General features: G+C 44.5%; 1 long non-coding RNA gene across 1 annotated transcript; it reads left to right on the forward strand.

Annotated features, from left to right (window-relative positions):
- The first annotated feature begins 1,110 nt into the window (after positions 1 to 1,110).
- Positions 1,111 to 14,919, forward strand: LOC117062456. The gene is made up of 5 exons (XR_004428385.1): positions 1,111 to 5,404; positions 5,534 to 5,715; positions 5,796 to 6,169; positions 7,411 to 7,480; positions 10,580 to 14,919. It is a non-coding gene; the product is annotated as an uncharacterized LOC117062456 (long non-coding RNA).
- Positions 14,920 to 22,730: the final 7,811 nt, after the last annotated feature.

A 22,730-nucleotide genomic window follows, 5' to 3' on the forward strand; every position in this document is an offset into this window, starting at 1 on the left:
AAATTAGAAGTGAAAGAGGGAACATTACAAATGATACCACAGAAATACAAAGAATTATAAGGGATTACTATGAATAATTACATAGCAGCAAATTAGACAACCTAGAAGAAATGGGTAAATTCCTGGAGACATATAACGTACTAAGACTGAATCATGAAGAAATAGAAAATCTGAACAGATCAATAGTGAGTAAGGAGATTGAACCAGAAATAAAAATATTCCATCAAAGAAATGGCCGGGCGCGGTGGCTCAAGCTGTAATCCAGCACTTTGGGAGGACGAGAAGGGCGGATCACGAGGTCAGGAGATCAAGACCATCCTGGCTAACACGGTGAAACCCCGCCTCTACTAAAAATACAAAAACTAGCCGGGCGAGGTGGCGGCGCCTGTAGTCCCAGCTACTCGGGAGGCTGAGGCAGGAGAATGGCGTAAACCTGGAGATGGAGCTTGCAGTGAGCTGAGATCCGGCCACTGCACTCCAGTCCAGGCGACAGAGCGAGACTCCGCCTCAAAAAAAAAAAAAAAAAAAAAAAAAAAAAAAAACAAAGAAAAACTCAGGGATTGCTTCAAGGCTAAATTCTACCAAACATTTAAAGAAGAATTAATACCAGTTTTCTCAAGCTCTTCCAAAACAATCGAAGAGGAGGGAATTCTTCTGAACTCATTTTACAAGCCAACATTACCCTGACACCAAAGTCAGATGATGACACAGCAAGGAAAGAAGATTACAGGCCTATATGCCTAATGAACAAAGATGCAAAACTCTTCCACAAAATATGAGCAAACCAAATTCAGCAGCACATTAAAAAGACCATTCACCAGAATCAAATGGGAGTTATCCTTGGGATGCAAAGATAGTTTGACATATGCAAATCAATAATTGTAATATACTGCATTAACAGAATGAAGGAAGAAAACATACAATTATCTCAGTAGATGCACAAAAAGCATTTGACAAAATTTAACATCTTTTCATGGTACAAACTCAACAAACTAGGTAATGTACTTCAACACAATAAATGCCATATATAACAAGCCCACAGCTAACATCATACTAGTGCAAAGTTAAAAATTTTTCCTCTAAGATCCAGAACAAGACAAGGATGCCCACTCTCACCATTTCTATTCAACATAATATTGGAAATCCTCACCAAAGCAATTAGGCAAGAAAAATAAAAGGCATCCAAATTAGGAAAAAGTTAAATTGTCTCTTCTCACAGATGACATGATTTTGTTTCTAGGAAACCCTAAAAATGTCATCCCCCCCAAAAAAAGTTAGAATAAATGAATCCAGTAAAGTTACAAGAAACAAATCAATATACAAAAATCAGTAGTATTTCTATTGCTCACATTAGAAGCTTTCCTCATATGTCTGATGGTCTTTGGTTATGTTTATATAGTTGAAGCATTAAAAAACTGATTAAAGGCTTCAAAACATGGGTGGGTCTTGTTGAATATGAGTTTCTTTATAGGGTGATCTGGCTGGAACTCTCAATGTCAATATCTTAAGATGTTTCCTCTTGAGCTAGTCAGGTTTCCCAGAGAAGGTATATCCAATCTTCTACCTGTAAGGTGAACTCCTGGATTCCAGTGTTCTCACAGCTGATTGTTTTGGAAATTTTGTAGTGTAAATCCAGTTCCCTCTCTGCTTTCCCAAAGCTGCCCAAGGATGTAGTTTTCTCAAGTTTGTTGTTATTTACCACATGCTTCCAACACATTGCTATAATTGTCTCTTTTCTCATTCTTCTCACCCTTGATTTAAAATATCCAGGAGTTTGGGATGGAGTGAAAATAGAAGAATGCATTCAATCCACCATCTGAACCAGAATTCACAATTTGTGTTGTCTCTTCATTTTTGGCTTAACACAAAAATTTGATTCATATAATTTATACAGTCATACACATTTTCTTTCCAGGGGTTATAGTGATATTTGTTGAGTATCCTGCAGTTTATAATTTTTTTCCACTCTTGATCCCATTTGGTTTTTACTATGTCCTAGTGTTATAGAAACTATTATTCCTCATTTTTAAGTATGAGAAAACTCAGGTTTAGAGAAGCTGTACCGTATTTAATTTTCATTACTTGGTAAGGAGTTGAGATAAGACTCCAAAACCAGATTTCCTGACTCCAAATTTGACTTTTCTTTTGTCACCTGCATCAGGCATTTTTTTTGTGAACAGTTTCTGTGAGTTGAACTAGTAAATCTGCAAAGCAGTCTTTTTTGCCAGTGGATGGATAGTATTCAGCCGTCATGGATGAAGCATAATGGGGTTGCAAAAGTTGAGGAATTCTGAGTCTAGGATGTTCGATGAGTGTTGAAGTTGTCCTTGGTAATGGCAGGTAGGCTATGAGTGAAATGCCAGAACTCCCAAAGAAGGATGGTGGTGACTGATGGGAGGTCAATAGATGACAGCAACAAGGCAGGCAAAAAGAACATGGTGTATCTGAGCAGCCTAAATCTCAAAGGAGGAAGAGATCTTAGTTTGGGTAGATAGTAGATGTATAAAGAGAAGACTGGTGCAGACTGACTTTGCAAAAGGTTGACCCTCCCTCCTGGTCCCTGTAAGAATGAGGTCTGTCACAGAATTAGGTCTTACAGAATCCAAATAAGACAGGGAGGGGGAGGAAACATTGGGTATATAGACTGAAGATATAGATGGGATAATGAGAGAATGAGGTTTGGAAAGAATTGGGATGAGAATTAGTGAAAAGAAGAGTTGGGAGAAAGTAGGTTCAGAGCAATTAAAGGTTGTGTATGTGACCTTGAGTGAAATAATAAAAAACTTTGCAGCTAGGGTAGTTGAGGATAGCAGCAAGGCAGTTAGAGCTTTGTTTCAGTCTCTTCCTTTTTCCATTGGAAGCGTGTCTGTCTTCACCTGTAGCATGTCCTGGCTTGCCAGCCTGGCCCACAGGGCTCTTTCTTGTCTGTGACCGCCAAAGACATTGTGTGAAGGATTTGGGCTGAAGCCAAAGTAAATAGCAGCTGAGAGACACACAACAGTTGGTGTCTGGCTCAGATGACTCTGGCGCCTTCCTAGACAACCCTCCTCCCCACAAAATGTCTGCTTGGCTCAATGAAAATGAAAATTAACATTTGTACAGTGCTTTGGGGTTTACCAGCCATTTCCACAAACAGCACTTCATTTCATCCTCCCAACTCTTCTGGTGGTAAGTACTATGATTCCCATTTTACAGGTGGAGAAAACCTCAACTCCCTCCATTATAACTGATTGACATTCAGTAATTCAATAACTCACCCTGAATATCAGCTTTCTTAGTAATAAAATGGAGATAAGACCTATCATGAAGTTGTTTTGAGAATTAAATAGGATTATATGTGTACAATGCTTACACAGTTGACATTCCATAAATGTTCATTCTATAGCCCCACTTAGATGAGTCATCCCAAATGGAGTCTCCATCTGCCCTTGCCAATAAGGAACAAGCCATTTCTAAAGGGTGAAAGAAATAATTTATAAATATGTAGCTTTAGTGACTGTGATATATTATGAGGATGGCCCCAGAAGTTTCACAAAAAAAATGCCATTCCTAGATACATGCTTCTTTGCAATGTTAATTTGTCATCCAATAAAAGGCAGAGTCTATTTCCTCTGCCCCTTGAATTTGGGCTGGCACTGTGATGTGCTTTGATCAATGGAATGTGGCAGAAGTGACATTGAGCCCTCAGTGTCTGCTTTCACCTTCTTGATGCCCTGTGACTTCCAAGCTTAAGAAAGCCCGCACTGGTCTCCTTGAGGATGAGTGATCACATGGGGAGAGTATTCTACTCCTCTCAGTAGTTCCAGCCATCTCCACTGAGGCCTGAGACATGTGATGGAGGCTGCCTGGGACCAGTTAGTCTTTCTCCAACTCCCCACCCCTTCACCTGCCAACTGACTGCAGTGTACATGACCTCAGGTGAGACTGGCAGAGGAACTGCCCAGCTGAACCTCGTCCAAATTATAGAAGCATAAGCAAATACATGGTTTACATGGTTGCTATTGTAGGCCACTAAATGTTGAGGTAGACTGTTGTGAGGAAATAGATAAGCAATAAATGATTAAGGTGAGACAGAAGGAATACATTTAGAGGCTAAGATTGTGCAGATACTGAACAGGGGTAAGAAGGGAGTTCACAGCATCTTTCTCCTGTAACTATGGTTGATTGTTATGAACCTAATAAATTTGTGAAGACCTACTGCTCTGATACATGTAATTCTTTGGATAAACAGATATGCTATAATCTTACATCCAGGGAGTTCCAAGCTGAGAGTCTCATTAACTTCCACCTCATCCTTATGATCAATAAAGGGTCAGACCATCTGTGTCTGATAGAGGGTCTTGGGAATATCCCCAATATCCTCAGTCAAGCTTGGGGCCAAACCTCTCAGTCCTTGATCTCTATCAATCCTCACGGCCATGTGGTGAGAGCATGCTCACCTCATCATCATCTAATCAGCTCCTCAGAGATCTCTAAATGGTTCCGGAGGAAATAATGCTCAGAAAAGTGGATATGGAAACAGGCAGGATGGAAATAAGGTATTTCAGCATAAGCTGAACTGATTATTCCAGACCTGACCCTGTCTGGGCCAATTTAAGCATTTCAGAGGAATTTTGGTCTGAAGAGGCTGAGATGATCCCTGAAGTCCTTTACAACCAAAATGAAACGTCAGAAGCAGATTGTTCTTCTCTGAGCAGGGAAGGCCATGGTGTAGTTCTCAGAGTATCTGGTAGTTTCTACCCTGAACTTGCCCACAGACAGGGGAGAAGGCCAAAGTGACTTCGTGCAGTGAAAACAAAACCACGTTCTCCCTGAAGATCAAAAAAAGAAGTTGGTTTCTGAGAAGTTAGTCCATGGGCCAATGGGAAAACACTAATAAAATCCACATGCTTTGGGATGCAGGTTGCTGTGTAGATTCTAAGAGTCCTCCCTTCCTTCTTAGGTTCAGTCCCAGTGCCACCATCCCTAATGCACTAGGATCCATTTTATTAGGTTGGTGAGAAAGTAATCGCGGGTTTTGCCATTACTTTTAATGTAACGCATGATTACTTTTGTACCAACATAATAGTTAAATCTCTCTCACTGCCCCTCTTGCTCTCTTTGTCAACAGCAGAGATGAGGTGAAGGAGTCAGGAAGAGCAGAAGTGGCTCTGGTTTCTGAGCTCTGCTTTCTCCACACAACTTCAATGTCCGTGAGTGTGGGGAGGAGAGAGGGTGAGACTGCCAGCTGGACCCACCACGGCTCAATGCTAAGTGCTTGAAGCGTGGTACGCAGCCCACCTATGTGCCCCGTCAGCAAGCCAGCATCATTTTAGAGGCTCCGAGGGGACTCAGCCTGCTGGAAAGGACACCAGGGATAAGGAAATCTGGCTCCAGCACGGACCTGTTGCATGAATTTAAGCAGGTTAATTAAATTAACATTTCTGAGGCATGCCACAATTTACATTATGCTTTCAAAAGTACTTTTGAATGAATCCTCTCAAACTCCCCAACACATATGTGACATATGATGTATTTTTTTCCTATTTAAAAGAGTAAGAAACTGAGGTCCAGAGAGGCAAAGTGGTTTTCCAAAGTCACCACGTCAGATACCATCAGAATCTGTTGCCTCCAAGCCCTTTGCTTTTCACACCACACTGAGCCACCTCTTGTGTATTTACTTCTCTGAGCCTGAGTTCCACCATCATTAAAACAACAACAATTTTACTGTGTGAGGTAAGCATGTTACCTGTATTATCTCATTTAATCCTTAAAATAACCTATGGGCAGAAACTATTTTTATCCCTGTTTTACAGGTGAGAGAACTGGGGCTTAGAGAGATTAGAAACCTGCCCAAGCCAAAGCCCGTACTCCTAGCCATCTTGCTATATAAGTTCCCATCTTTCATATGGAATCCCTACCCACCTCACCAGGTGATACTGAAGATAAAATTAGGTGGTGCGTGGGAAAATGTTTTTTGGAAGTTAAACATGTGTAGCATAAATATAAGGAAAAATAAAAATCTATACTCCTGAAGATCTTATAACAAAGCTCAGAAGAACTCCCCAAAAAACTGACACAACCACACATCTTCACTGACATTAAGTAGCAGAGACAGCTATATAAACAACCTGCAACAGGAGGATCCTAGAGCCCGGAAGCATTAGTCCTGGAGGACTTCCTGAAAGAGGTGAGTTTTGGCTAAGTTCCTGGCAATGATGCTGGCATAGTACATAAGAGAGGGGCACAGTGGCTCACGCCTGTAATCCCAGCACTTTGAAAGGCCAAGGCAGATGGATCACCTGAGATCAGGAGTTTGAGACCAGCCTGGCCAACATGGGGAAACCCCACCTCTACTAAAAATACAAAATTAGCCAGGTGTGGTGGCGGATGCTTGTAATTCCAGCTACTTGGGAGGCTGAGGTAGGAGAATCGCTTGAACCTGGGAGGCGGAGGTTGCAGTGAGTCGAGATCACGCCACTGCACTCCAGCCTGGGCAACAGAGTGAGAGATCGCACCACTGCACTCCAGCCTGGGAAACAGAGTGAGAGATCGCACCACTGCACTCCAGCCTGGGCGAAAGAGTGAGACTCCATCTCAAAAAAAAAAAAAAAAAAAAGAGAGAGAGATATGAGAGGAGAGACATTCCAAGCAAAAGCTCTGGCCAGCAGGGCCACAGTGCTCTGTCGAGCAGGTGTCCGGGCAGGAATGGAGATTCTGAAAAGAATGGGTGGAAGTAGACCAGGCTCTAAGGCCATAGAAATGTACGTGTGTGACAGATAGGGCCACTCGGCCCTGACCCTCTGCAGCGTTGTACACAATAGCTTTCACATTATCCTAAACACAGACCACAACTCATCCGCCAAGCATTTTTTGCTGCTACAATCCTCAGTCTCCTCAAAAATCAAAATACACTCTCTGATCTTGGCACAAACGCTTGCTCTCACTTGTGGGCCTTTTCCATGGACTTTTATGTCTCTGTTTATTTTGTGTGTTTCATGAGTGGCTCATGCCTTTAAAGGAAATGCACTAACCTTGGCCTGTCATTATGGTCCTGTGCTCGCCCCACTCCTGGGATGGCTGAGCCTGGACTTTTAATTTGCTGTGATGGGAGATAATTGTTGCTTCAGTTTCTACCTCTGAAAATAAACCGGGGTGGTGCTTCCCGGCTGGAAATCCACAGAAGCAAGCTCACCCTTGGGGCCTGTGCCAGAGGAGGCTTAAGCCAGGGCTGGAGTGACTGATCTTAACATCCCTCACTCTTTTCCTTTTCTGGATTTCAAAACATACAATTAGTGTTTTCTTTAAGAGCACAAGATGGCAAAGTTACAAAAGTTCAAGGAGACTTCTTGACATTGTATGCAAGAATTCTAGAGGTGAGACTCCGGGCAACTGGTAACATATTTGATGGTGGAAACTCTGTAATTCCAGGACACTGTGTGAAGCAAGGTGGAGTGGAGCCCCCAGCCAACCTGCACTGAACATTTAATGAGACTGAGAAGTAAGCTTATCATTAGCTACTAAGATTTGGGAGTTGTTTGTTGCCACAGCATAAACTAGCCTACCCTGACTATAAAAAAACATGAAGCGCTTAGCATAGTCTCTAGAGCATCGCAACCTCATAAGTGATAGCTCTTATTTTGATAGAGCTATCTTGAAGTAATCACACAGAGTCTAGCACAGTTCTGAGCAAATGCTTGTATACTCTTTTACAATGACAGAGGACGAGTTCAAAGTCAGTAGAGGCTATCAGAACCCAGGAAAATACTGTGCCCAAGAAAAATGAAACCCTTACCAGAAACAGGAGAGGACTGCTATTTGCCCAACTTGTAGAGTCAAGTCACCGTATGCTCCAGTTTTCACTAACTAGAAACTCATTCCCATTTCTACTCTCAATGAAGCTATTTCTGAGCCCTGAGTCTGATGCATTCTCAGTTCAGAATAACAGGTAGCAGAAGCTAGATACCTGATCCCCAAATTTATCATTGATTACTTAGTGCAGAAACCAAGATGTCATAAGGGTTTTTTTTTTTTTTTTTTTAATTTCACTCAGTAAGTTACAAAACTCTAAGGACCTCAGTTACATTAGAGTAAAGGCAGCCACAGTTTAAAAAGCTGACCACTGTTTCCAGGGCAGTATTTAGTGCCAAAAGGAGTTTATCACATTGATTATAAATAAGAAGAGGCAGTGCAGGTAGAAGTTAAGAGTGTGGGCTTAGGTGCCCACCCACAAGATGTAGGTTTACATTCTAATTCCTTAACTACAAGGTGATATGTGTTTAAGAACTTAGAACTATTCTTTATGCATAGGGATCACTCAGTAAATAATAAGCCTCATCATACACACTAAATTGGTTGATGATTTTTAACATTCATATTATTGTTTTAGTCATTTATTTATTCAAAAAATATTTGCTTCAAACGTTCTCAGTGCCACTACCTCATTTAATCATCTCAGTGACTCTATAAGATCAGGGAAATTGCTCTCACTTTATAAGTAATTAAACCGAGGCACAGAGACAGTAATTTTAAGACCATGTAGCCAGTTATGTGGCTGGGTTTAAACCCAGATCTTAAATAGGAAAATCCTACAAAGTCTTAGTTCATTGGGAAGTGGATTTTGTGAGTCAATTCAAAAATTTTCACAGCTTCTAAAAAGGGGGAAGAGATTGTTCTAATACCACCCAGCCCACTCTGAGGTCCAGTTTGTACGTGATAGGGATATTTAATATAGAAAGGTATGCTGACAAGGGTGTGAGTCATCTTCTGAAGATAAATACCATCTGTGCATGGAACATGTGGTTAAATAAGGAAAATGCATGTCAATAAAGAGTGACCACTTCCCCTGAAAGCTGTGCAGACCCAACACGGTAGCCAAGGGCCACTATTCATTGCTCTCTCACCAAGAGGTTTCTTGAAAAAGGATGCAGAGTTGGACATTGAAATCAGTCATTCAACACATGTCTAAATCTTTTCCAGTAAGTTAAACCCTCTCTCAGTCATCTTACCTTCATATAGCTTCACTGCATGAAAAAATCATGGATAAAAAGAGACGTGCATGTTTAGACTCTAGTCATTAACACACACAAAGAGCTACTCTGATCGCCGGTGTTTCCTCGACCAAAAAGGGGCAAAGAGGGCTGAAGTGTTTTATGAGTTAGCCCATTCCTTGATAACTTCAGCTTTTAAGCTTTGCCAGCTGCTGCCAAACTGAAGAATTAGATGCATTGTATTTCATTATGTTTCATTCATTAATTCAACCAATATTGCTTGGGTACCCACTAATGAACCTAATGAGTGTGGAGTGTGGCCAGGCTCTGTGAGCAAGGCAAAGATGAATTCCCTGCCCTAGGGGAGCTTGTAGTCTGGTAGGAGACAGAAATACCCCAAAGGAAGGCTCTAGAAAAGCAGGGTCAAACACAAAGTACTAGCTGCTGTCCAGGAGTGGAGTGGAGTCTGGACTGGAAGATGATGACAGTATTTGAGTCAAGTTTTACCAAAATACCTGTATTACTGGTAAGCTCAGTGTGCATCTCTGGCCAAGCCCTGAGAGGGTGGGAACTGGAGTCCTATGACAGAACCTGCTTCCCTGCCACTGGGGCCTTGCACCTCCCTGGTCTCTAGCAGATGCTGCCTCTGTGTTCAGCACAGAAATGGGAAGTCTGCCCCTCTCCGCCAGATCTCACAAGATTCCTCATCAGTGGGGTCCGTTCAGCCTCTGACTCACCCATTCCAGGGCTCAGTCTGAGGTGCCTGTGAGAAGAAAAGATCCAAGGCTGGGTGGGCGCCTTTCCTCTCTCTCTAGACTCAACCCCACCTGCCTAAGCACAGACTTTCTTGATCTAAAATGAAAAGCCTCCATGTACATCCATTCCTTGAAACAATGCCTGGGGCTAGGGAAATGATCTCCTTTAGAGTGGCTGTAATTCATCATTCCAAACTGAGAAACTGTAGAGAGTGGCAAATGCAAGCTGGAAGGGACTCTAGAACCATAGTCCTAAGGACCGTCCCAGGAAAACTGAGATCTGCGGCCATTCTTGTTCCCAATTACATCCAGTCTCTCCTGGCCCTGCCACAGGCTCTGGGGACTCAGTACTTTATGGGTGCTGCATTTACATTTGCTGGCCAAAAGATGCAAAATAAAACCACGGCCAAATTTCAATTGCCTGCCCAGAAATATAAGACCAGTACCTAGGAATTTGAATGAAGGAGCTGGTTTAGGGGTTTGAACTTCCACCAAATTGACTCAACCACCATGTAACTGGAGGCCCCAGTTTTTGGGAGATAGCTGTCTATAGTCTGGTTGGTGACATTTTTCAGGCAGAATAAGGAAATTCTCTCAGTCAAGAATGCATTTGTCCTAATTTGTACTGATTTGCTGCTGCCCGTTCAAAGGATCTTATTTAAGACCAGAGTAATTTGTTTTCTGTGCTGCCTTGAACAAAACTCCTCCCTGCACTTGAGTGTACAATATTTGTAGACATTTGTCTTCAGGCTAGTGTAGTAATCTTCCTTGTATGCAACTGGGTTTTCTCTGAAAAGATAGTTGTTTAAAGTTCAGCCCAACGTTTATTGACTTTTTTTGTGCTTATATCTACAGAGAAATCATAGTCACTGGTTTGAATGGACTAATCAAGACCTATGAACTGCTGTCTGCACTAATATCCACTTTCCCAGAGATCAAAGCCACGTGGCCGGAGAGAGAGACTTTCAGCTGCTTTTCTTGCATCCTTTTCTGATCAGAGTGATTTATCACTTGAATGCCATCATCAGGTCACAGGCTTTTTACTTCAGATATTTGGTATCAGACTGTTGAGTATCAGATGATTTAGCATTTGAGTTTATGCTTAATCTGTCTTATAAACAACCCCGTGATTTAAAAGAAAAAAAATATAAAACCTGTTATATGAGAAAAGCCTTGTCTACAGGACTCTAAGAAATGGGAGGAGGCAATACTTAGGAAATCCAATAGGCCTCATTTAATCTCTTCTTCCTTTAAACCAGGGATAGACCTGCATGTTGTGATGAGGACGTTCTATCCCTGAGCCAGGGTGAAATGGTGCAGGGTGAGGGCATAGTTCCTCACTGTGCAGGGAGGAAGAACAGGGATCCTTCAGCCCCATTTTTCAGAGGGAGAGGCTCTGCGATTCCTAGCTCCTCTTGACCCTGAACTCACCGTTGTATTTTTGGGAAGAATACCCACAGTACTTCCACAGACAGAAAATCCTCGAGGGCAAGGCCCAAGTGTTATGGTTCCTACGATCTCTCTACTAACCTCAAAGAATAAACTACAACATTCTAAGCAAATGGATCTCTATGTGGCCCCTGCCAGGAAAATTGTCTGAGTCTGGTACCAGCCCTTCAAATCCAGAAGAGCTTGGCCCTAAGGTGGTGTTGAGCATGTAGAAAAGGGGTTGCAAACCAATTTTCCTAGTTGCTATGACCATAGATCCTAGGGACCTCTTCAGTGTTAAGTTTCTCCCCAGACCCCACTGCTGCCCTTTGGGTTTGCTGGATATCACTTCTTGCACCAAGGGCTGCCTTCCCTCACCTTTGCCCTGCCATTTGATGTCCCAAGTCTTGACCAGGCCTGCGTGGCCTCACCTTGATAGCACCTTCACCATAGTAAGTATTCAGTATCTGGATTGGCAGACCACCAGGCAGGCCCAGTGAGATTGGCTGGTACCCAGTAGCAACTCAATTCATACTCCATGAATGATTGAAGGAAGTATGAAATTCCAGCCATGCTTCCCAAGGGAGAGTCTGCAGCCCTGACTCAGACGGAGATGGTAACAGGAGAAGTTTCAACGACCCATCACCACTCCAGCCTGGAGGCTCTGTGGGAAGAGACCAGGAGCAAGGGAGAAAGAGTAGGCCCTCGCTCTGGACAGATCCTCTAGTGCTGCCACTGTGAGGCCAGAGCAAGGAGCCCTTGTAAGGATGAGAAAGGAAGAAGTGTCTCCTCTACAGCTCTGGCTAAGTCCAAGCAACCTCAGCATTTCTTCATTCAGAACCTTTGCTCAGCCTAGGATGTGTTGAGGACATAAAGAACGAAGTGATGAGTGCTGCCCTGACTCTCAGGGGTCCCAAAGGGGTCATCTGTGGTCTGACGATCCTCCTGGCTAAATGGTTCCTACAGCTGTTGCTTAGGTTCAGAAGAAAAGGGGCTTCCACACATCCATACCTCATCTGCTAGGATTAATATTAAAAGATAAGGCTAGTGGTGTTGCAGCCTCCTGACATCATCCTGGTCAGTCCACCTTAAAGATGGAACTTCACAGAAACGAAGGGGTGGAGAGGAGTTGTATGAAACCAGACATCTTCTGAATTCTGCAGAAAATGCTATGGCCAGATTCACTGTACAGATTCTGATAAATGCCAGAGGTGAGAGGGGGGTTTGGATGTGGTCACAGTCAGTCATAGGGCTGCAATACAGCCCATATGTCTCTGGCTTTTTTAAAGATTAATTCACAAAACAAAAAGTTCTCAAGTGTGCCTGGTAATACAGGAGCTCAGTAAATAGTTGTTGATAGACTGACCCAGCATGTCCCTAGCTGCCTGTATACTGGTTGCATAGAGCCATTTTCCCGGAGGCCGAGGCAGATCTGAACCATGACTAGAATCCATGCAGGTGGTGATGTACACGTGGCAGCCTTTCCATTCCGCTCATCCATAGCCTATGTTGGCCAGAAGAGAAGCTCTGAATAGTAACTTCTCTATATTTTTGCTGTTAAAAATAACAAACCCTGGGCACTAGATCAGGAGCTATTTCTTTCCTTGTAGACAAGTAGGTCCTGCATGGAGAAGCAAGTCTCTTCTGCCCAGAGGATCCATAGTCAAATGCTTGCAGAGGAGATTATATTCTAGAAGCTCTGAAATAGTCAGAAATGCCCCCAGGCTCTCTGAGGGAGGGATTCATTCCAACCCAAAAGGATGTCTCTATACAGGCTCATGTGAGCATGGGGTAGCTAAAGGAGTCTTGGGCAGCAAGCACCTGCACACCTGGCAAGGGCCACAGTGACAAGTGAGACGGGTCTGAAGTGAGGGCAAAAGGACGTGGCTTTATGGAACCTCAGGCTGACTTCAGAGACACCCACCTCCTGCCCCTGCCAGCTGCTCAGCCTGGCCCCCAGGGCACCTCCCCAAAAGCTTACCAGTCATTCTCCAGCGATGGTATTTGTCACACACTGGCATTTCCTATACTCCTTCTACTGACCACATCTCCGGGGACTGCTGGGAGCCCACTGACCAAGCTCCCGAGGATGTGAGTCAGCAGGCTGGCATGCTTAAGAAAGGGGTGTTTGGTCCTGGCTTGAGAGCTTCCCAGACCCCGCATTCCTGCTCCCCTGCTGTATCAAAGCCCCCAGATCACCATTTCTTAGAAAGATAAGAAGGGCATTCCATCCAGTCTTGGGCCTCTTTAATGTTCCTGCCCCATTGGTAGCCCCAGAGGGAGAGCATCAACATTATTCCTTTCGAAGGGCACTGGATGAAAACAGAAGAATCACTGAGAAGCTGTTAAACATTTAGATTCCTGGGCCCCACTCAAGACATTCTCTGGGGTGGAGGGTCAGAAGTAGGAAGCAGCAATCTGCATTCAAATACATCCTCCAGGAGCTTTCAAGACCCTGCCAGGACTAGGAATCACTAAACATTAAAGAGTATAACAACTTCAAAAGTACATTAAAAATTTCCTTTTTTTTTTTTTTGGCTAAGGCCTTTGGAAGAGGAATTTGACTCAGAGATAATTTTGCTTCCTGATAACTGCAGAAGTAGCTCTCTCTTTCCTTAAAACAGGGAGACCCTCTGGGATCTCTGTATATTTGAGGCCAGCAGGAATCTGAGATCATATCCAACTCAGTGTAGGCTGCAACTCGCCTTCCTAGGCATTCCAGACTCCCACAGACGATGCAGCTCCCAGCACGTTCCTGACTGCCAGAGACAAGTGAGGCTATGAGTTTCTGCCCAGGGCTTACCAGATTCTGAAAACTTCTAGAAGGGATTTTCCTGGGCTATCAAGCACTGACACCTAGAAAGAGGTAAAACTTGGTGTATCTTGCAGGACCGATCCCCGGAAACCGCTAAACTTCCCATATCATACGAAGGGCAGAGATGTGTCTTTAAAAAAAAAAATCAGAGTGAAGCCAGAACATATGCTGCCAACAAGACTGAATTAGGTAATGAGAAAGACAATGTTTGTTGCCAGGACTGAGGCAGGAAATAAATCGTTTTTCTTTAAGGAATCTCTCTGTTTACATTGTTCTCTTTCCTCACAGGACTGGCTCAGAAAAGACCTGTTTTTGTTTTTGTTGTTGTTGTTGTTATTTTGTTTTGACTCCTTGGCCAGTAGGATTTGGTCCCATTGAGCCTCAGCCCAGGAGGGACCCACAGCTGAAGCCACTGTTGTGAGTCACAGCATATTCCAGGGGATGAGGGGTGAAGGCAGCTTCCCTGCTGGGGTGGCACCTGCCTGCTGCTGGCGGGGCCCAGCTGGGGCTGGCCTAGATGCTTGGAGGTCGGAGGGGGTCATGTCTGACTTTCTCACATTTGTATCCTTAGCTCTTAGCGCAGCACTTAACCAACACCTAACACAACAATGACAGGATGGTAAACGATTGATGGCTTCGAAGATGGGCAAGACAAATCTCTCTCTCTCAATCTCTCCACACACTTATACATATATACACACTGGGGAGAAGGAAGGAGGTGGAGGAAGACAGGGAGAATGATAGATGCATGAAGTATTTCATAGGTCAGAATCATAGATGACTGCCTGGGGGGCTATGGGGTGGACTCATCCCTGTCACCATAGTTCAGAAGTTCCAGGCCCATCAACAGCCCATTTCATCTGTTCCTGGAATGCTGCATGAAGAGGTAGGAACAGGCCATGATTAGAAGGCCCCAGAGCAGAAAGCCCATCTGTACCCACTTTGACCCTCACACATGGTCTCTGGGGGGGCTATGGGGTGGACTCATCCCTGTCACCATAGCTCAGAAGTTCCAGGCCCATCAACAGCCCATTTCATCTGTTCCTGGAATGCTGCATGAAGAGGTAGGAACAGGCCATGATTAGAAGGCCCCAGAGCAGAAAGCCCATCTGTACCCACTTTGACCCTCACACATGGCCTCTGGCCCACAGAATACCTCCTGCAGAATCATGTGAAGTCCTGCCCTTGTCCTGGTTGTTTCTCTTTCTCTGTATCTCAGAAACACACTGGTTTCATCTCTGGTTTCGCCACATCATGACATTACGTGCACGAGACGGCTCTACCTCTTCATAGCATCATCAGCCAAGGGTGAGGAGAGAAGCTCCAGTGTCCACAAGAAAATGAGGGTGGTGCCACCACATTTAACTCCTTCCTTGCCCATCTGCTCTTTCCCGGGGAAAGGAGTGTCATGACAATATCAACCCTTATTCCACGAATAGTCACGGTTCTGTGGCATCAAGGACAGATGTCTTTGATGACAAAAGTGGCTGGTTGTGTGTGCAATGGAGAGATTGTACTTCATATGCATTTTTCTGCCTTAAAATAACCAGAAGAAAATCGCTGTTCTTTTGGCTCAAGCAAAAATAAAACTGTTTTTTTGAAAGCCTTATTTAAAGGGTTCATTATCTTGCAGGCTGCTAACTATATACTCTGCGCCACATTCAATAAAAGCTTCATATAACTGTCTTTGAAATTAACAGCCACCTCTTGTGCTTTTCAAGTTATTAAAGATGTTGGCATGGTGGAGAGATTGTAAACTTTCTATACTGGTGATTAGTCAGCGGGACCACATCCCACCAAATCCCCCAGAGCGCTCCTAACAAAAAGTTCCTTGTGACTGAAGCGCCAATTTTTCTTTCTTGTCTGTTCATTCTAATTCCACTCAATTACTCCTGGGCAAGCTGTTTTATTCCTGTCAACTCATGTTATTTACTGGAGCCTGTCAAGAGGACTGAAGTGGAGGCTGATATTATGTAGGATGTTTTGAGACTCATTAAAACACTTTAAAACAATCACCTATTGTGATATTCACAACCCTACGCGGGGTGGCCTTGCCCGGACCATTTGGAGCCTGGATCACTTTGTTTATTTGCTATTAAAAGCTTCAAGTTAGAATGGCTTTTCTTGCTGCAAAATTTTTGGACGTGGGGATGCAAGGCCTGGTCAGGGTTCCTGGAGATTTCTGGGCAAGGATCTGAAAATAAATGGATTAAGTGTGTGTGTGGTGGGGAGGCCGGGGGGAGGACTCCTGGACCCGCTCTGTATCTCTGATGAACTGATGAGAAATGGGGGCCAGCCCCAACTTGCCAGAGAGCTCTTCCTCCTAGAACTGGGCAGATTTCCTTAGGAAAGTCGGTAAGAGCAGTTTTCCTTTGAAGATGAAGTTCCCTGCTGTGTCATTTTTAGTCCATCATTATTCATACAATAATGAACAATCTGTCTGAACAAGGCACCAGGCTAGATTTCCTGAGAGTGTAAAGCAGGTAACTCTATAGTCCTTAGATCATTAGCTGAAGAGTCCATTTAATTGATGCTATATGGAGTGTCAGGTGCCAGGTGGGCCACATGCAGCCTGAACTCTGGGCAGGGAGGGGCCAAGGCAGTCTCATTCTGTCCACACCCCACCCAGCCTCCTCTTGCTCCCTACTCTTGTCTCCCACGTGCCGGCTGCCCATCCTCCCACCTGCTACCAGCATCTACCCCTGGCTGAGCGTTGCTAGGAACTCAGCCTTGACAGCCCCTGGGGTCGGAGGTTGATTCCTGTTCTAAGCTCCCTCAGAATGCAACAAAGAACCTGTGTTCAAGCTGGGGTGGAAGTTGAGGATTCTTGATTTCCAAGTCCCAAGATCTAGAATCTCTTATTTCTTAAAAAAATCCTTGAAAAAAAGGCCTCCTTTCTTCACTGATTCTAAGATACTCTACGATGGCACCGTCTCAAAGCAATACTGAGAAAAAGGCCAAGTCACCTGGGCCGCTGCATGCATCATTTCACACACTTCTAGAACATGGTTTTTCCACCAGTATCTCATGTGTTTACACGTGTCATGGCTACCCCAATCTGGGGGTGTAGGATCAGGCAGAAGCAGCACAGGCAGAGGGGAATGAAGCGGGAGGTCCAGAGCCTATATCATCATGCAGGCGTGAGCTAGGCCAGCGCTTCCCACCTGTGTCCCTCCAGCAGTGGGATGCTAATCTCTACTCTAAGTGCAGATGGTTCCGGGTCATATAAGCCTGGGAAGGACTGCCCACTATATCCCCAGCTCCTGTGCTGGTTCTCACTAGCATGAGTTTAGAAAGTGCTAGACTAGTTGATTTCCAAGATTCTTCCTAACGCTTGAAATTCTAGGAGGCAATGAATAGAGAATGTGAACACACAAAAAAATTTATAAGGCATTTGCCTAAGGCAGGGGTTTTCTACCCTGGCTGTGTATAATAATCACCTGGGGAGATATATAAAAAATAAAAGCCCACAGGCCTATGTCCTTAGTCTGAGGACTAGGATTCATCAAGTCTAGGGTGAGCCCCAGCCTCTGCATTTCTAGCAACCCTCCAGTCAGTTTTGATGAACAGCAGGCATCAGAGCTGAGAAGTTGGGGCCAGGGGTAAAATCAGACACCTTCCCAGGCAGTGAGATGAAGGAAGAGCTGAGGCAGGATTCTAACATGCCCACTTCTGTTTATGGTGTTTGGCCCACGGGTGATTGTACCTAGCACATCTTTAGGAGATACTTCTCCAGAAGTCAACAATTACAGATGCAGTGAAACAGAATTTGTTTTGTTTTGTTTTAAACCTCAGACTGACACTCAAACCACATCCCAAGGGCAAACATCTTACAGCTTAATTGATAGGTAGCCACCAGCCTTAGCCATTGCTTGGAATCAGATGGAAAGCAGTGCTGGCTGCCCACCCTAGGAGCACTGGGGACCTGAGAGGACACAAGCCCCTGTAAGTGGTGGCCTCCTCAGTGTCCTCTGACTGCAAGCAGAGCTGACCCAGCCTTCTGTTCAGAAGGTCTCAGCTTCAGGACAGAGAGGCTGGCCTGGGTGGTGGGGTAGGACAGAGACAGCAGGAGTTCAGTAAGTGAATCTGAACAGCTGCCCAGGCCAGCGAGGTTCCTTCTCATAAACCAGGCTGAGTTCCTGGGTGAGGAGGACACTGTGGCCCCTGCATCATGGGTCCTCACATGCACACACACAGGAGAGCAGTTCAGCAGCCTGACTGCTGGGCAAGTGCTGCCTGTTCCCTGGGGGTGTCTGCTCCTGCTCAGGAGGACGAGCCAAAAGAGATGAAGCTTACAGATGACTGGAGTTTAGGGAGAAGTGCAAGCCCAGAAAAGAGATCTCATTCCTGCTACTCCCTCTCATATATTCTGCAATTCAGACAAACTGCATGAGTCATTGCTGTTTAAACAAATCCTCTGATTCTCCTCTTTTGTGCATTTGCTCCTGTTTTTCCCTCCCTACCCCTGTCTGCTGGACTCCTACACATACTCCCAGGCCTACGTCAAATGTCTTTTCTGCTCAGCTCCCCACTGGGTGCAGTGATATCACTCCCCTTGGGAACTGCCAGAGTATATTGCATGTATCTATCATCTGGCATTTCTCTTACACAGCCGTGTTTCTTACTCCCTCCTATTACAAGCACTCGGAAGGCAGAGACTGGGTCTTTGTCTCCCTTTGGCCCCAGCCTGTTTCAATATTGTGCTTTTTATGTATTATAGCAGGCACCCGTGAGTGTCTACGGAACGGAAGTCAATTGTGGGCTGACAGTAAATTGCAAAGCATCATGGCCCTTGCTAGCTGTCATGGGAAGGCAATCCTGGGCACTGTCTTCATCACTGCTGTCACCAAGTATGTAGCATGATGTATGAGTCCATTCTCATGCTACTAATAAAGACATATCTGAAACTAGGTAATTCATAAAGGGAAGAGGTTTAACAGACTTATAGTGCCACACGGCTGGGGAGGCCTCACAATCATGAGGGAAGGTGAAGGAGGAGCAAAGGCACATCTTACATGGCAGCAGGCAAGAGAGCATGTGGAGAGAACCGCCCTTTATAAAACCATCAGATCTCATGAGACTTATTCACTTTCACCAGAGTAGCATGGGAAAAGCCCGTCCCCATGATTCAATTACTTGCTAGCGGGTCAATTCAAGATGAAATTTGGGTGGGGACACAGCCAAACTATATCACATGGCATCAGCAGATGGCTAGACCTCCTGAGCAGAGCCAGGGACTTGCCTGGAAGGTCCAGACCCCTCTGAGTTCCAGCCTCCCTGTGGAGTTGAAAGGCACTCCACTGTGTGTTAAACTTGGTATCCTACTCAAGAAATCATGAAAAAAAAGGACATTTACACCACTGGGAATAAAACTTGGGTATACTCATGGTTCATACTTTACAGCAGATGGGCCAATATCTGATTAATATGACTGACAATTTATCATAATGAAACATACTATTTCACGTACTTTTTTATTTTTTTGAGACGAAGTCTTGTTCTTGTCACCCAGGCTGGAGTGCAATGGCATGATCTTGGCTCACTACAACTTCCGCCTCCTGGGTTCAAGTGATTCTCCTGCCTTAGCCTTCTGAGTAGCTGGGATTACAGGCTCTTGCCACCATGCCCGGCTTGTTTTTGTATTTTTAGTAGAGATGGGGTTTTTTTCATGTTGGCCAGGCTGGTTTCAAACTCCTGACCTCAGGTGATCCACCCACCTTGGCCTCCCAAAGTGCTGGGATTACAGATGTGAGCCACCACGCCCAGTCTCACATACCTTTCTTATGTAGAGTTTTTATGTTTATAGCTCTTACCTCTTTAAGAACGATTAAGTTTCCTGAGAACAAAATTGGTAACTACAGCAGTAGAAAGGATATGGGTTTTGGAGTCAGACAGAACTAGATTTGAAGCTTGGTTTTATCATTTCGTGACCAGGTGTCGCCATGATTAATTTTACGTGTCCACTTGCCTGGGTCACATGGTACCTAAACATTTTGTCAAGCATTATACTGGATGTTTATGTGAGGATATTTTTGGATGATATTTGACATTTGAATCAGTAGACTGAGTAAAGCAGATTGCCCACCATATGTAGGTGGACCCCATCCAATCAGACAAAGGTCCAAATAGAGCAAAAAGGCTGACCCTTCTCTAAATAAGATAGAAACTATTCTGCCTGATGACCTTTGAACTAAAGGGAAAAATTGGTTGTTTGCCGCCTTTGGACCTGAAGTGGAATATCGGCTCTTCCTGTACCTCAAACCTGTCAGCCTTCACACTGTAACTACACCATTGGCTTTCCTGGGTCTCCAGCTTGTCAACACACCCTACAAATCTTGGGCTTTGCCAGCCTCCATAATTGTGTGAGCCAATTCCTTATAATCTCTCTCTCTCTCAGTAGTTCCTTTTCTCTGGAGAACACTAACTAATACAGGCACTTCTGTATTAAGAACTTTCTGAACAGCATTACATTGCTAGGGCCCTGCAACCGGAGGCTCCTTCTCAGTTTTATCACCTGGAACCTGCTCATCCACATGATGCAGAGGAGGTACATGTGACGTTTGTCCACCTGCTGATGCCTCTGTCACGCTGTCCCATTTTCCATGGGTACTTCTGTCCACATCCTCTCCTAGGGTGTTTGCCTCAGAAGTGCTTGAGGGGATTAGCATCCAGCAACAAGTAGGCTCTGCAATTAAGGCTCAAATTAAGAAAAACAAATGAGCTTACACTGGCCTTGGGTATTTCCAGTAGCTGGAAAATCCCATTGCTGGAAACCTAGTGAAGTCGTCTCAATATAGTATTTTATAGATCCTGCAGCAGGAGATGAATTAACCCGAGAGGACCAGAGTGGCAGGACAGAAAGAAAGTCTGTCAATGACCAGATCTTTTTAAAACAAAATGGCTGTTTCTGTTTTGGTGTGTGTGTGGTTGTCTTTATTTTGGATGCTAAGGTGCGTTTCTTTTTCCCACCACCGAGAGTTTCAAGAAAAGAGAGCTCCATCTTCAATTCACTAACCAGGCAAATAACAGTGAGCACGGCTCCTCTTCCAAGATCCCACTCCAAAAAGCTGACATCAAGTTTTTGACACAGACTGCCTGTGGGCACACTGTAAAGCAGTGGACTTTGTTTTGACGGGGCCCTGTGGAAGCAGACTTGTAGTGCTCAATCCCTTAAACAGATAGTGTTATGAACGTGGCTTTGACGATTGTTAGCAAAAGTGAATTTATCACACAGACACGAAACCAGCAGCTGTGTCTTTGCCACAGAGTTTGACCCCGTCCTGCATATAGACAGGCATCGTGTGTAATTACTCAGCATTTGCCACACAGCACAATAAACTCGGGGTCTGCCCACTGGGGACGTTTATGTGTTACAGTGGACTGGATTAGGCCCGAAAAAGAATAGTTGTGGTATACGCTCCATCCCAACTGCTCATTCCCTCTCCTTGACCTACCCTTTGTGGGAAGCCAGGAATGCTAAATATTTCTTGTAGCTCTGCCCAGGCCTCTACTTTATTTACACTCCCCCCAACTCCCCAGCCCTAGCCCTGTCTCCTCCTGTGGCAAGCTCAGGCCTTCTTCCCTGAGCTGTTGAGCGACTACATCTTTTGTCTGAGATGATACATCAAAGATATTTCAAATAAAGAAAGACAAAAACATAAAATACTGTCTGCTGGACAGCCAGCCATGCTCTGGCAAGGATAATTTGCGATCTCACTTAATGGACTTCCTGATATTGACAAACTCTACCAAAGTTTCTAGACCAGAGATAAAACTACTTTTTTCAAAAAGTCAAATAAGATAGAGGCAGTTGAAGAAACAGGAGGTGGAAGATTGATGGAGAACATTTTTAAAGAACCCACGGGCCACTCTGTATGTTTGTTTCCTGAAGGGCAAAATTAAGCCCTTAGAGCAGGTCTTTCATTTTTTGGTTTCTTTTCTAATTCTAGAATCTCCTCTAACCACAGTGGGCAAGACAAGTGGGAATGTGACTTCCCCTAGAGTTATTGCTACACATTTGTGAGGAAATTTTCTTCAACAAGTTTGTTTTGTCCCAAAATACATTTCCAGGCAGTATAACCCTGGAGGTGGAGCCTCAGGGAAGCTACACGTGCTTCAAGTGTGCAGTAATTGCAAATTGCTAAATAGAAAAATATAGGTATGGCCATGTGTCCGAGTCTTTCTGGGGCATGCTCCACTCATGCCTGTTGACCTGGCGTGATTATTAGTAGTGCTCTCTTTCAAAAATGTCCAGTCTGGATAATAAATTCTATGAACATCCTGACTTTCACCCAGTGTACCATTTCTGAGTTCCATTTCAAATACGGTGTACAAATAACAGGTTCTGCAGCCGGTCTGGTGGTCAGCCTGGCCCTGCTGAGGGGAGGGATGTCTTCTGAACACACAGTCAGGTGGCACTGTAGTCTCAGAGGCTCCAGTGCTGCTAACCCCTTGGCGTAGGTCCTGAGCTTTGCACCTCCCCTGCTGACTGCATGTCGCAAGTGAGATTTTTGTTTTAAAGCCCTAGACTTGAAAAATCAGACACTTGGCTTTTGAATAGAAGGCAAAGCAGACATCTGGGTCTCTTCTTCCCCACCTCAAGTCCTCATTGTCATGGAGACTCCTCAACATCTGTGAGTGGATATGACCCTGCCAGCTGAGGCAGGCTTCTCGCAGCCCCATTTTCCCTCCATGATGGATGGAACATCCTTAGGTAGAAAGAAAAACACCCAACATACTTTTACCAGCAAGTATCAAAAATGT

The sequence above is a fragment of the Trachypithecus francoisi genome, unplaced genomic scaffold, assembly GCF_009764315.1.
Source record: "Trachypithecus francoisi isolate TF-2019V2 unplaced genomic scaffold, Tfra_2.0 Lachesis_group17, whole genome shotgun sequence".
NCBI classification, from domain to species: domain Eukaryota; kingdom Metazoa; phylum Chordata; class Mammalia; order Primates; family Cercopithecidae; genus Trachypithecus; species Trachypithecus francoisi.